The 12500-nt window shown below is 28.5% G+C and overlaps 1 protein-coding gene and 1 long non-coding RNA gene across 3 annotated transcripts in view; one reads left to right on the top strand and one right to left on the bottom strand.

Annotated features, from left to right (window-relative positions):
• Positions 1-12500, top strand: part of SK (small conductance calcium-activated potassium channel) — a 190640-nt gene that overhangs the window by 130998 nt on the left and 47142 nt on the right. The window lies entirely within an intron of this gene.
• The window catches only part of LOC118446279 (uncharacterized), a 95006-nt gene that overhangs the window by 74201 nt on the left and 8305 nt on the right, over positions 1-12500 (bottom strand). The window lies entirely within an intron of this gene.

Below are 12500 nucleotides of genomic sequence, written 5' to 3'. Positions count from 1 at the left end.
TTTCTTTTTTTTTTTACACGTTATATATTTCTTCAATATGTTCTCGTTTTTCAGGAATTTACATACACACCTATAACCATTCAAGTTACACAATTTTTGTTTTTCAACTATAAAACTCGAGCGTATTAAAAATTATTACTTTCTCAACAATCCAAATCAAATTTAAAAAGGAAAAAACGAATAATTGATTTTTTATTCTTTGTTCTATCTAAATAAATAAATAAATAAATAATCCTAAAAACCTCGAAACATCGTTAAATACAGTTTTGTAGAAAAAAAAAAAAAAGAAAAAAAGAAAGAAGAACAGAATGAGAGAGAAAGAAAGAGAAAAAAAATACGCGAAAAATTGGGGATATGACCTAAATTTGTCGAAAACTAAAAAAAAATAAATAAATAAATAAATAAATATAAACAAATTCGAATGAATAGATTATACTACTCCATCGTTTAAAACAACACATTTATATGAATCAATTTTATTAATTTTATTAATATTTATCAAGTTATCGAAGTAAAGTTTCTTAATTGCATCGTCTATTATCAAATAGTATTAATCGAAAATACGTACAAATGGATACTTAAAAATAATTACACTTTTAAGTTATCGTCCTTTTAAATCATTAACGATAATAAAGTAACCACGTTATTGGAAAAATAAGAAAATAATGATTTATCTTACTTGAAAAGTTTCGTTCGAATTAACGAACAAAATAGATAATAAAGTCAATATAATAATCAAAATAAGTTTATTTAGATTCGTATAGATTTTACACTACAGTTTATTTCATCAATGAAAACTAATTCCAGTGAAAATCACATTACATCTATCTATCTATCTATCTATCTATCTAACTATTATAAATATGACTGGAATTAGATTACTAATATTTCATAAACATACATACGTAGAACGGATTAAAAAGTATTTCAATGATTTTAAAAATCAATTACTTTATCAAGACACTTTTTAGACCAATTTTTCTTTTCCTTTTCTTTTACTTTTTTTTTCTTTCGTTACTTTTTTTTTTTTTTTTTTTTTTTTTTACTGATCGTAAAAGTTTTGTCTCAGCTTGTGCAACTAATTTTCACGGGTCAATTATCAATATAATATAATATAATATAATAATATAATGTATATATATATATATATTTTGGGAAGTTTAATTATTTCTGATAAAAATCGGAACTAATGTTATCAGAAACGAAGGAAAACTCTTAATTACTTTTATTCTCTTTTCTCTAACCCTTATAACCCTCTTCCCGCTACCCCGATCATTCTCCACGATTATCCCCCACCGATTTCTCATTTCTTTCTCAAAAGATGACATCGCAAGATTTCTCTTTAACTTCGTGGTCTTTAAACGATCCTTACAAACGACGCGTCGTATTGATTTTCCCGTCTTCCACATTAACGTTCGTCTACCCTGATAGGATTTACTACGGACGGCGAAGCGGCCTAGCGACTAGACACGAAAAGAAAAAACTAGTTTTCTTTCTTCCAACTTTTCGGATAAGCACGAAGCGACACTTAAGTAGAAGCTTTATTGTCGTTCACCATTCTCTCTCTATCTATCTCTCTCTCTCTCGCCCTCTAACATCCCATTTTTTTTTACTTATATATATATATATATGTATATACGTACACATACAAATAATTTAATCTCCAAGGCACGATCATTCTCAAGAGGAGAGTTTCGAGCATGTATCGAATGGATAACCATATCTTTCGAAAAATATTATCCTAAGCGAGTTAGGAAGGGGTTGGACGCGCGTAAAGAAGAAAAGGAGAATAAAATGGAAAAAAGAAAAAAAAAAGAAAAAAAAACGTGGATCAAACACAAAGAAAAGCAAGTACATATATCTTCTGTAAGAAATTTCTATAAGAAAAAAGAAAAAAAAAAAAAGAAAAAGAAGAAGAAGAAAAAAGAAAATGAAAAAAAAAGGAAAAGAAGAAAAAAATCTTTCTTCGTTAAAATCCTTTTACAAGGATCCAATCTCGCTAATAGAAAGTCCCCTTGAGGTATTACAATAATAATAAAAATAACAATGACAACAATAACAACAACAACGACAACAACAGCAACAACAAGAATAATAATAATAATAATAGTAATTTATAATGATGATGATGATGATGATGATGATGATAATAATAATTACGACGTCTTAACAATGTCAAAAATTTGTATCATAAAATTTTTCCCTCCCTCCTCCTCGCCTCGCCCCAGGGTCCAACCTCCCGCAAGGTACCATAATCTCAAAGAAATAGAAAAGTTAATTATGTTAACGCATTCAACGATATTCACCCTTACGTCTCTCAGGGGAAACTTTTTTAACAATCGAGAAGAAATCATTTATTTCGTATATAAAGAAATTTGTAACGTGTAAGGTTTGGTCTCCAATGGTGGTCCCTCAAGTTATATAGAATTCGTTTAATATACACGATACAATGTGTGTTGTGTTATCATATGCGATAATGAAAGATCTCGTATATTTTAAAAGAGAATCGAAAAAATCGAGTTAAAGCCAAGGGGAAATATCGTAGCCGACTGAATTACATTGTTGATCGTACCAATCTTGAGTTTGTGCCAAACTTGCGGTGGGAGGAAGGGGCGAGGGGGAGGAGGAGGAGGAGAAGGGAGAAATGGATTAACAATATCGATAGACGGAAGGAATGGAAGAGAAGAGAAGAGAAGAGAAGAATGAACGATAAGAAGGGAGAAAAGAGAGAGAGATAGACAGAAAGAGAGAGAAGAGAGAGACAGAGAGGGGAAAGGTTCATAAGTTCGCTTTAAAAAGATAACATTTGTATCATAGTTCGTTCTATTTCCACAAACAAAAAGTAGTATACTTGCTATTGATATAATATAAATGTACGTACATACATACATAGATCGTACGATGTAATAATGAAACTTTATTGATAATATCTTTGTCGTTCATACAATTTGAAAGTGAAATTGAACATTCTATTTTATTTATATCGACAAGAAAAAGAAAAAAAAAAAAGAAAAAAGAAAAGAGATTCAGAGATGAAATCATCTATGAAAAAGTAGCATACTTGCATTGATATGATATAAATATACGTATATAAATCATAATAATATGCTAACGTAGCATTGTAGATAATATCGAACCTAATTCGTTGATTAGTTCGAAAATGAATTAAATTTCGAATTGTACGTATTAGAAATTCTCTCCTTCGGACTGAATCGTCTATTTTTCTCTATCGAAAAAAAAAAAAAAAAGAAAAGAAGAAAAAGAAAAAAAAATTGAAAGATTCAATCGTATAAAAAAAAAATGAATAACATATTTGCATCGGTATAATATATATATATACAGATAATACAATATGCTAACATAGCTTTGTAGATAATATTATTGTTATTGTTCGTCCATTTGAGAATAGATTAAATTCTAATATATAACGTATTAGAAACTCTAGTTTCCTAATCAAATTAATATAACATTTAATATATATATGTATATATATATATTTATTTATTTATTTATTTATTTATTTATTATATTATATTAATATATTATTTAACGATGCAACAATTAAGTAATATCATCAGATATTTATCAGTTAAAAAATAAAATAAACTTGAACATATTAGAATTATTAGAACATATTAGAATTTCTAACTTTTCTATCGGAATTAAATCTTTGACCCGGAATCATATGTACGATAAAAGTAGAGCATTCCTGTATTAAGTACATTACAAATTTATTTATATATATATATATGTATATATAAACTATATAATACGCTAACGTAACTTATAAATAATATAGTCTCTGTTTATTCATTTCAAAACGAAGTAAACTAGAAATTTATGTAGGTATTAGTACTCTGTTTCTCCTTCTCAAAATTTCAAAAGTCATGTATATACGCTACCTGCGTAAAACATAAATATACATTTGCATACATATATATGTATATGTATATATATATATATAAAATATATATATAATATATATATATATATATAGCCACATAGGTCGACTTGCAAATCGGAGAATGAAACATTCCAAGAAACCGAAACTTCGAATGTACCAAGAGAACTCTTGGCATTCGTGTGAATGCGAAAGACCGTCTAGAAAGTGCATTACGATCGTTCCCTTCGTGAGAATAAAGGAACCCCAGAGAGAGAAAGAGAGAAATAGAGAAAGAGAAAGAGAGAGAGAGAGAGAGAGAGAGAGAGAGAGAGAAAGAGAGAGAGAGAGAGAACTCCTTCCACTAGTCGATAAATATATCGAGCTTTTCACGCTTTCTTTATGTTACTTGTATCGAAGTGATATATATATGTAGAGACACGTTCGCATGATCTTTTTTCGATTCTTTCAAAAACGCGTAAGCCCTTTTCTTCTTCTTCTTCTTCTTTTTTCTTTTTCTTTTTCTTCGACTTCATCTCGATAAAGGCGATAGTGAAAGAGAATTGAATTTTTTAAAAGCTCAAGGTAAATCGACTCCGTTGAGAAAAAAATTGTTAAAAATAAAAAAAGAAATATATATATACATATTTATACTCATATATTAAATATTATATATATATATATATATATATATCTATAAAGTTTTCAAACGACGTAGTTAAACTCTAGTTGTGCATGTTGGGTGTAGGATACCTCAGGCCATCTTTCAGCTCAATTGAAACAATTCGCTCGTTGCATGATTCATGAATTTTTTTTTTTTTTTTGTAATAACAAAATTGAAAATGCATTTGCAAACCTACTGATGATTATTTCCATAGGCTTCAAAAAGAATATACAGTTATTTTTAAAGAGAATGCAAATTATTTCTTCACTATAAATGTGACAGTCGTGTATATAAATGTGCCTAGGGATTATATTCTCACAATTTGAAATTACTTCAAGATATACAATACTTGATATTATTTTTGAGTTACTTAAAACTTGCAATTATTTGGACGTGTGCAGAATAAAAGGGATAAAAATAAGGGATGAATAGAAGAGAGGGGGGGAGGTGTGGAAAGAAATAGAAAAACAAAAATTAATCGACATTCAAAAGCAAGGAAATACGCGAAATACGTGTTCGAACTGTGAATAGAAATTATTTCGTTTATTAAACGAACGGGACAGGGCGTAACGGAGGGGTGGGGGTGGTAGGGGGTGGGAAGAGAGACTGGAAAGAGCTACCATAGAAAATTAAAAGGGAAGAAGAGATTTTTTCACCCTTTATAATATACATTCATCCTTCCGTTTAATATCATCCACTTGTAAAGCGACCGTGCGAAAAATTAGATCTCACTCTGGTAATCATCAATCGAACTAAGCTTCGTTTGCTCCACGAAATGGAATCATCCCCCATGGAACAAGTTCGAAAGATACAAAGGATCGTATCATCTGGCTTCGCTCAGACTTATTAATAATATTAAAATGTCTTTCCAAAAGAGAGACAGGAAAGGCTAGGGCGAGAGGAGGAGGGGAGAGGAGGGGAGGGTTGAATAATGTCTATTACCCTACAAAAAAAAAAAAAAAAAGAAAAACAAAAAAAAGAATTAGAAAAAAGAAAATAGAAAGGATCAAGAGAGATAGGCAAAGGATTAAAATTTGCCGTCCGACGAAAAGATAAGAGGACAAAGTGTAATCGAAGATGATGGAAAAAAGAAAAGAAAAGAAAAGAAAAGAAAAGATGATAAATGAAAGAAGAAATAAGAAAAAGAAAGATTAAAAAAAAGAAAGAAAGAAAGAAATCGAGCCACGCCAATTAAATATTCTCGATTATGTGTACAACTAAAGTGCATGTATGCATTATTTCTTTTTCTTTTCTTTTTTTCTGAAGAAAGAGTGGGAGGGAGGGAGGGCAGGAGGAATTTCCATTGCGTTTTAATAACTAAAAGAAGATCCTTTGTTTGTCCTCGGTATTTAATATATATATATCTTTTCTCTTTGTTTTACTTCGTAACCCAATCGAAATGGAAGAACTTGTATCTCTAGGATCACATGCCAGATGTATTATATTTTTCTGAAAGAGATAATGAGACTAATAAAACGAGAACTCTCTCTCTCTCTCTCTCTCTCTCTCTCTCTCTCTCTCTCTCTCTCTCTCTCTCTCTCTTACTCTCTCTCTTACTCTCTTCTTATTATCTAGTAACGACTCTCGGATCTTCGCTCTTTCTTTTTACTTCTTAACCAAAGATTAACTTAAAGTCAGATGAAAGTAGAGAATGTCTACTTTCTTATGTGAGATAATATCGGTCCATATAATCTCGTTGAAAATACACGACACACACACACACACACACACACACACACACACATGACACATCTACATATATATACACACACACATATGACACACACAAAGTTTACTAATTAAAGAAAACACTGCTAAAATAATTCGTTTGCTTGTCTAGATATTAATATAAAAATTTTTAAGTATTCAAAAAAAAGAAAAAAAAAAAAGAAAGAAAAGAAATACAAGTTTGTTTAAATTCTTTTCCAAAATTATTTAAGTATTTAAAAGAAAAAAAAAAAAAAAATATATATATATATATATATATATATATATATATATATACGATAATAATTATAATTATAATCGATTTTATTTCATAAAAAAGAAATGACCTCACTAAACGCATTATGCATTATGATTAAAATCTCTACTTCTTTTTTTTTTCTTTCATTCATCACACTTACGTTTTGATTTAACAATTAAGAAAAACATTGATAAATGGTACTGTTCAATTGTTGGATATTGATATAAAAATTCTAAAGTATCCAAAAAGAAGAAAAAAAAAATATATATATATATATAAATTTATTGTAATGCTTTTTTAATATTTATTAAAATATTGAAAAATATTTTAAAACAATTTTTCAAATTGTATAGAAACATACGATACTGAATTACGCAATGACCTAATTTTATTTTCCATAAAGAAATGATTTCTCTAACGCATTGTATATTTAATTTCCAATTAATATATCAATACCGTTCACTCATCGCACGCACGTTTTAATTTAATAAAAAAAAAAAAAAAAAAAAAATTGATAAACGATCGTTAGATCGTTGAATATTAAATAAACACATTCTGATATATTAAAAAAAAAAAAGAAAAAAAAAAAAAAATAAGAAAATAATAAACGAATAAATAAATAAAAGAAAAGGAAAATTACAATATTCTTTGAATAAAAATTCTTCTTTTTAAATAATATTCTTCGCCAAAATTATATGGAAATAGTACGATAGTAATTATGTAATGTACTAATTACAATTAACTTAATTATATTTCGTAAAAAGATATGATCCTTTTAACGCATTATATTACGATAACCGATTAGAGAATCTCAGCATCGTTCATTTATCATACTCGGTGCACTCGGTTACGTCGTTATCTCATGTTTTTTTCGTTTCTCTTTCACAACCGGTTGACAAATAACCGAATATAAAAACTATCCCGTTGTCACAGCGTTATTATTTCAGTGACGGGAGAAGCTTTACGGGATTATCCGTTCAAAAAACGACGATAATCAACGAGAACACTTTTGTAAATAAAAAATCACGACTTGTCTCTCTATCTTTCTCTCTCTCTCTCTCTCTCTTTCTCTTTTTCTATTTCTCTCTGCGAAACATTTAATTGAATTAAACAAATCGATATATCAACATTTGCGGAAGTATCCATGTCGATCAGTAAGTAATCCAGACATTTTTAAAATTTTATATTTAAATAAATACAGATATTGTTTTTACTGAAAATTCTAAAAATTCAACAATATATTATTTAAAAATATTCTCTCTCTCTTTTTCTATATAATATATATATATATATATATATATATATATATATATATAAATATTTTATGCACTGTATATATAATTTTGTTTATACTAACATTAAATAATAACTTATACTACTTAATACCTTATACTATTTTATATTAAAAAAAATATATACATATATATATATATATATATATATATATATATATATATATAAGATACTACATCTTCAAATACTACATCTTTTAATAGTATAATCGTATACATATATATTTATGCGTATACCTATATATGAATATATATAATAATATATATATTATAGTATTTTTAATAATAACAATAATCACAATAATAATAATAATAAAAACCTCGTCCATTCAGAAATATTAAGTATTAAAAATACCAAAATTTTTTATAAACTCAAAACTTAATATTTCTATACAATACACACATACATACGAATACATACATATATATATATGTACGTATTGCAAATTAAACATTTCTATATAAATCCTCTCACGATGTTGGATTATGGTCCGTAGTTGTACCGTAGCCCATCGTAGAAAAATTTATTTGCCGACATTAGATTACCGGTGAAGTCAAGAAAAAGGATAAAAGATCTCGGTGAGAAGAAGGAAGATTAGAGGTGACGAGCGGGGATAGAGGAGGAGGGGGAATAGGAGGGGAGGGCAGAGGGTGAAGGTTTGAAAGACGAAGGACGAAACTGATCGACGGCAGTTAAGGAGAGCGTTAAATAACGTTCCAAAGAAAGTACTAAGGAAAAATATTGTGAGAAAAGAAGAAGAAGAAGAAGAAGAAGAAGAAGAAGAAGAAGAAGAAGAAGAAGAACAAGAAGAAGAAAACTGGAAAGATAAAAAGGGAACAAGAAGCAAAGGACAGGGAGTAAGGAATAAGGGGTAGAGGATAGGGGTAGAAGTAGAGTTGGGGGTAGAGTGCTCCCCGCTCTGGCCCGATCTTTTCTATCGAAAAAGATCTGCACACAGAAGATTCGCCGTACAAAGGAACACCCACTGTTTGCTTCTCTCCTTTTCTATCCTGTCTTAACGTCTGACGGGAGCCGACGTTAAGAGAAAGAAAAGCTCAAATTGCTAGAGAAAAAGAATAAATGAGAGAGAGAGAGAAAGAGAGAGAGATTCTATCTATCAAGGATTCTTTATCGTCACCTCGAATGAATATTTAGATAAGTATTTATAAAGGAGTGATTAAAATCCATTGAAAATTGACTAATTAAATGGATCAACGATGGAAAATGAAATGTATAAATTATTAATTGATTAATATAATCTTTCTCTTATCTTTTCTTTTTTCTTTTTATACTTCTCTTTCTTTTTTTTTCTTCTTCTTCTTTTCTTTTTTTCAAAGTCCATTGATCGATAATTGACGGCTAATTAAATGGATCAACGATGGAAAATTGAATGCATAAATTATTAATCGATTAATGACGTCTTCTTTTTTTTCTTCTTAAAATTCATTCATCAAAAATAATATATATATATATTATGTATATAAATTTGTCGTAGAATTAATAAAAAAAAATAATTACATTTTCATTTAAAATATATTCATATAAATAATGTGATATAACAAATGAATTTGTAATATTTCTACAACAGTATTTAATTAACAAAGAGAAATTATTATCATGACATTAATTGGTTAACAAAGAAGGATTAACATCAAGAATAATATATAATAAAATATGGAGAATATCATACAAAAGACTTAACAATCTATCTTCCAGGAAAATCTTATCTCAATGAAGTGTTAATTTCTTAGATAAGAAAATGACGAATTGGAGGTGTATCTTAATATTCTTAAATTTGAGAGAAATTACACGGAGAAAATGATAACAGAAAAGAACAGAAAAGGGAGGAATTAATACGAAGACGTATACGAAGATGTAAACGAAGATGTAAACTTCTTTATAAAATATACATTTTGTACCAATGTATCTTACAAAACGTAATATCCTCTCAACGGATGACTATATCTAAAACTCAGAGCTTTCACGATATACATGAATTATCGTAAAAACGTTGAATTTCTTCGTTTTAGATAAAAGCTCTCTCTATTACTCTCTCCCTCTCTCTCTCTCTCTCTCTCTCTCTCACATACGCACACACGCACACACTTTAATTCTACTTCTCACTATCTTTCTTTCTATAAAAAAAAAAAAAAAGAGAGCGAGAAAGAGAGAGACAATACAATTGAAGGACGAAATAATGACCAAGAGAAGATGGAACAAAAAAACATATATATATATATATATATATATATATATATATATAAATATACTTAGTTTAGAAGGGTATATACTTATATATTTTTGCGTGCAAGTCATCCGGAGAATTAAGTCTCTTTCGTAATAAACCTTTTTGTTGCAACAATTTCCGACTGTGCGGGAAGAGTGGGTGAATCGAGCGTCAACGAAGCAGAAAATAATAAAAAAAAAAAAGTGAATGAGTGAGTGAGTGAGTGAGTGAGTGAGTAAGTGACTGAGAGAGAGAGAGAGAGAGATCCCTCTTAACTTTTGCACGACACGCTGCCATTCAACGACTTGTTTATTTTTCACGGCTCATTCTTTTCTTTTCTTTTCTTTTCTTTTCTTTTCTTTTCTTTCTTTCATTTTCTTCCTCTCTCTTTCTAACTCTTACGAAGAAATAACCACAAGTGGCTTTTCTTTTCAGTACCAATTCTTCTTTAACCTGAATCCATGAAATTTTTCTTATCCGCAATTCAAGAGAAAGAGAAAGAGAAAGAGAGAGAGAGATAAAATAAAATTCTCATTCATTTTATAATACGTTCAAAAAAAAAGTAAATTTAAAAAAGGAACAACAAGTAATAATTCAACGTTTTAGATTTATTCACTCGTTACAAAGGAGTATTTCACGCCGATCTTATCGTTTATCGAATGACAAAGGAATCGATACGTACTCATATATATATGTATATCTAGTACTTGTTCAAACCAATTGTGAAAGTTTTGTCAAAGGGAGAAAACTAATTTTCTCTTAATACAAAAGCAACTATATAAGTAATTCTGTAATACATTATTCTCTCTATTTACATATAAGAGAAGTTTCGTTACTCATGCGAGATAATCATGCGTTTGATCTATATATATATATATATATATATATATCAAACGAAATGATCTGTAATTTTCCAATGGAAAAAGAAAAGAAAAAAAAAAGAAACGAAGAAGGACAACCTATTATTAACTAATTAAACTAATTATCCTTGCAATACTATCCTTCAATATTACATTGAATCTAACAAATAGAATAATAGTACCAATGAGTAATAGTACTTAGTACTTAATACATCCTAGGTTTGACTTTAAGTGAAAGATGTATGCGTGCATATTTACTATGCGATCGATCTTATTTTCGTTATAAAAAAAAAATCACGTCCGATATATTTCCTAGGAAAAAAAAGAGAATAAACAAACGAGTGTAATTTTTTTTTTTTTTTTTTTTTTTTGTACGATGGTGGTACGAAGGATCGTACTCGACGAATTTTTAGAGACCGTAACTTTTTTCTCCTGAAATTTTTTACTCACGGAAAGGTGGTCTTAAAACATGAAGAAAATAAAACGATAGAAATAAATTTTTTCTAAATTAAAAAAAAAATGAAAAAGAAAAACAAACAAAAAAGAACATAAAGCTTCAAAGCAATGTCATATCTTTTTATAACATCTCCTACTATAAGCAGTTTTTTTCTCTCTCTCTCTCCCTCTCCCTCTCTCCCTCTCCACCTGTCTTCTTTAAAGAAAAAGAAAAAAAAAAAAAAAAAAAAAAAAAAGAAGACATCTTTTTACGATATACTCATCATCGTCCAAACTTCACAGAAGATACAATCTTTTTCTTCGAAGATTAATTTTTTCGGTTAGCTCGGAAGGAAAGAATTTCTGGTTCCATTATTCGACACAGAAAAAAAGATAAAAAGAAAGAAAGAAAGAAATAAAGAGAGAGAGAAAGAGAGAGGGAGACTTTACGTTTCAACTGGTCCCAACCCCTCGTCACAACCCTTATGGCAACTAACGACAAAGAGACATCTTGTCGGGTTGGACGAAAAAAGATGATCCGTCCTTTAATTTTCAACAAAGAAACGAGATAGAAAAGAAAAGTCGATACAAAGGATCCACAATTATTTTCATCCTTTCTATTAGATATAGATCGGAGAGAACGAAGTGGTAGGGCAGGGAGGGTTGGGTGAGGCGAGGGAAAAAACGAAGAGGAAAGGGGTAAGAATATAAAAATTTACATCTCTACGCACGAGTAATAAAAATTTGTCAAAAGAAATTATATCGCGTACATGTTTTACATTCTTTCAATATTTTTAACGATAAATCTCTATCAAAAAATTATCAAATAATAATAATAATAATAATAATAATAATAATAATAATAATAATAAATAAATAAATAAATAAATAAATAAATAAATAATTTTCCAATAATTCGCATTCGACCAACTTATTCATAAATTATGAGTCAATGAAAAGAAAGAACAAAAAAAAAAAAAAAAAAAAAAAAAAATTAATCTAAGACATGATTGAACTTCGTGTTATCATCGAGAGCTGGATTTGATGAAAAGACGAAATCAGATAAAATAAAATAAAATAAAAAACAAAACAAAAAAAAAAAAGAAAAGAAAAAGAATAGAAAAATATAATAAAAAGTAAACGATTGATAATTACAAATCCTACTGCATGACAAT

The sequence above is a fragment of the Vespa mandarinia genome, chromosome 8, assembly GCF_050613455.1.
Source record: "Vespa mandarinia isolate Hongniang chromosome 8, ASM5061345v1, whole genome shotgun sequence".
NCBI lineage: Eukaryota > Metazoa > Arthropoda > Insecta > Hymenoptera > Vespidae > Vespa > Vespa mandarinia.
This window is presented reverse-complemented; position numbering and strand designations above follow the sequence as displayed.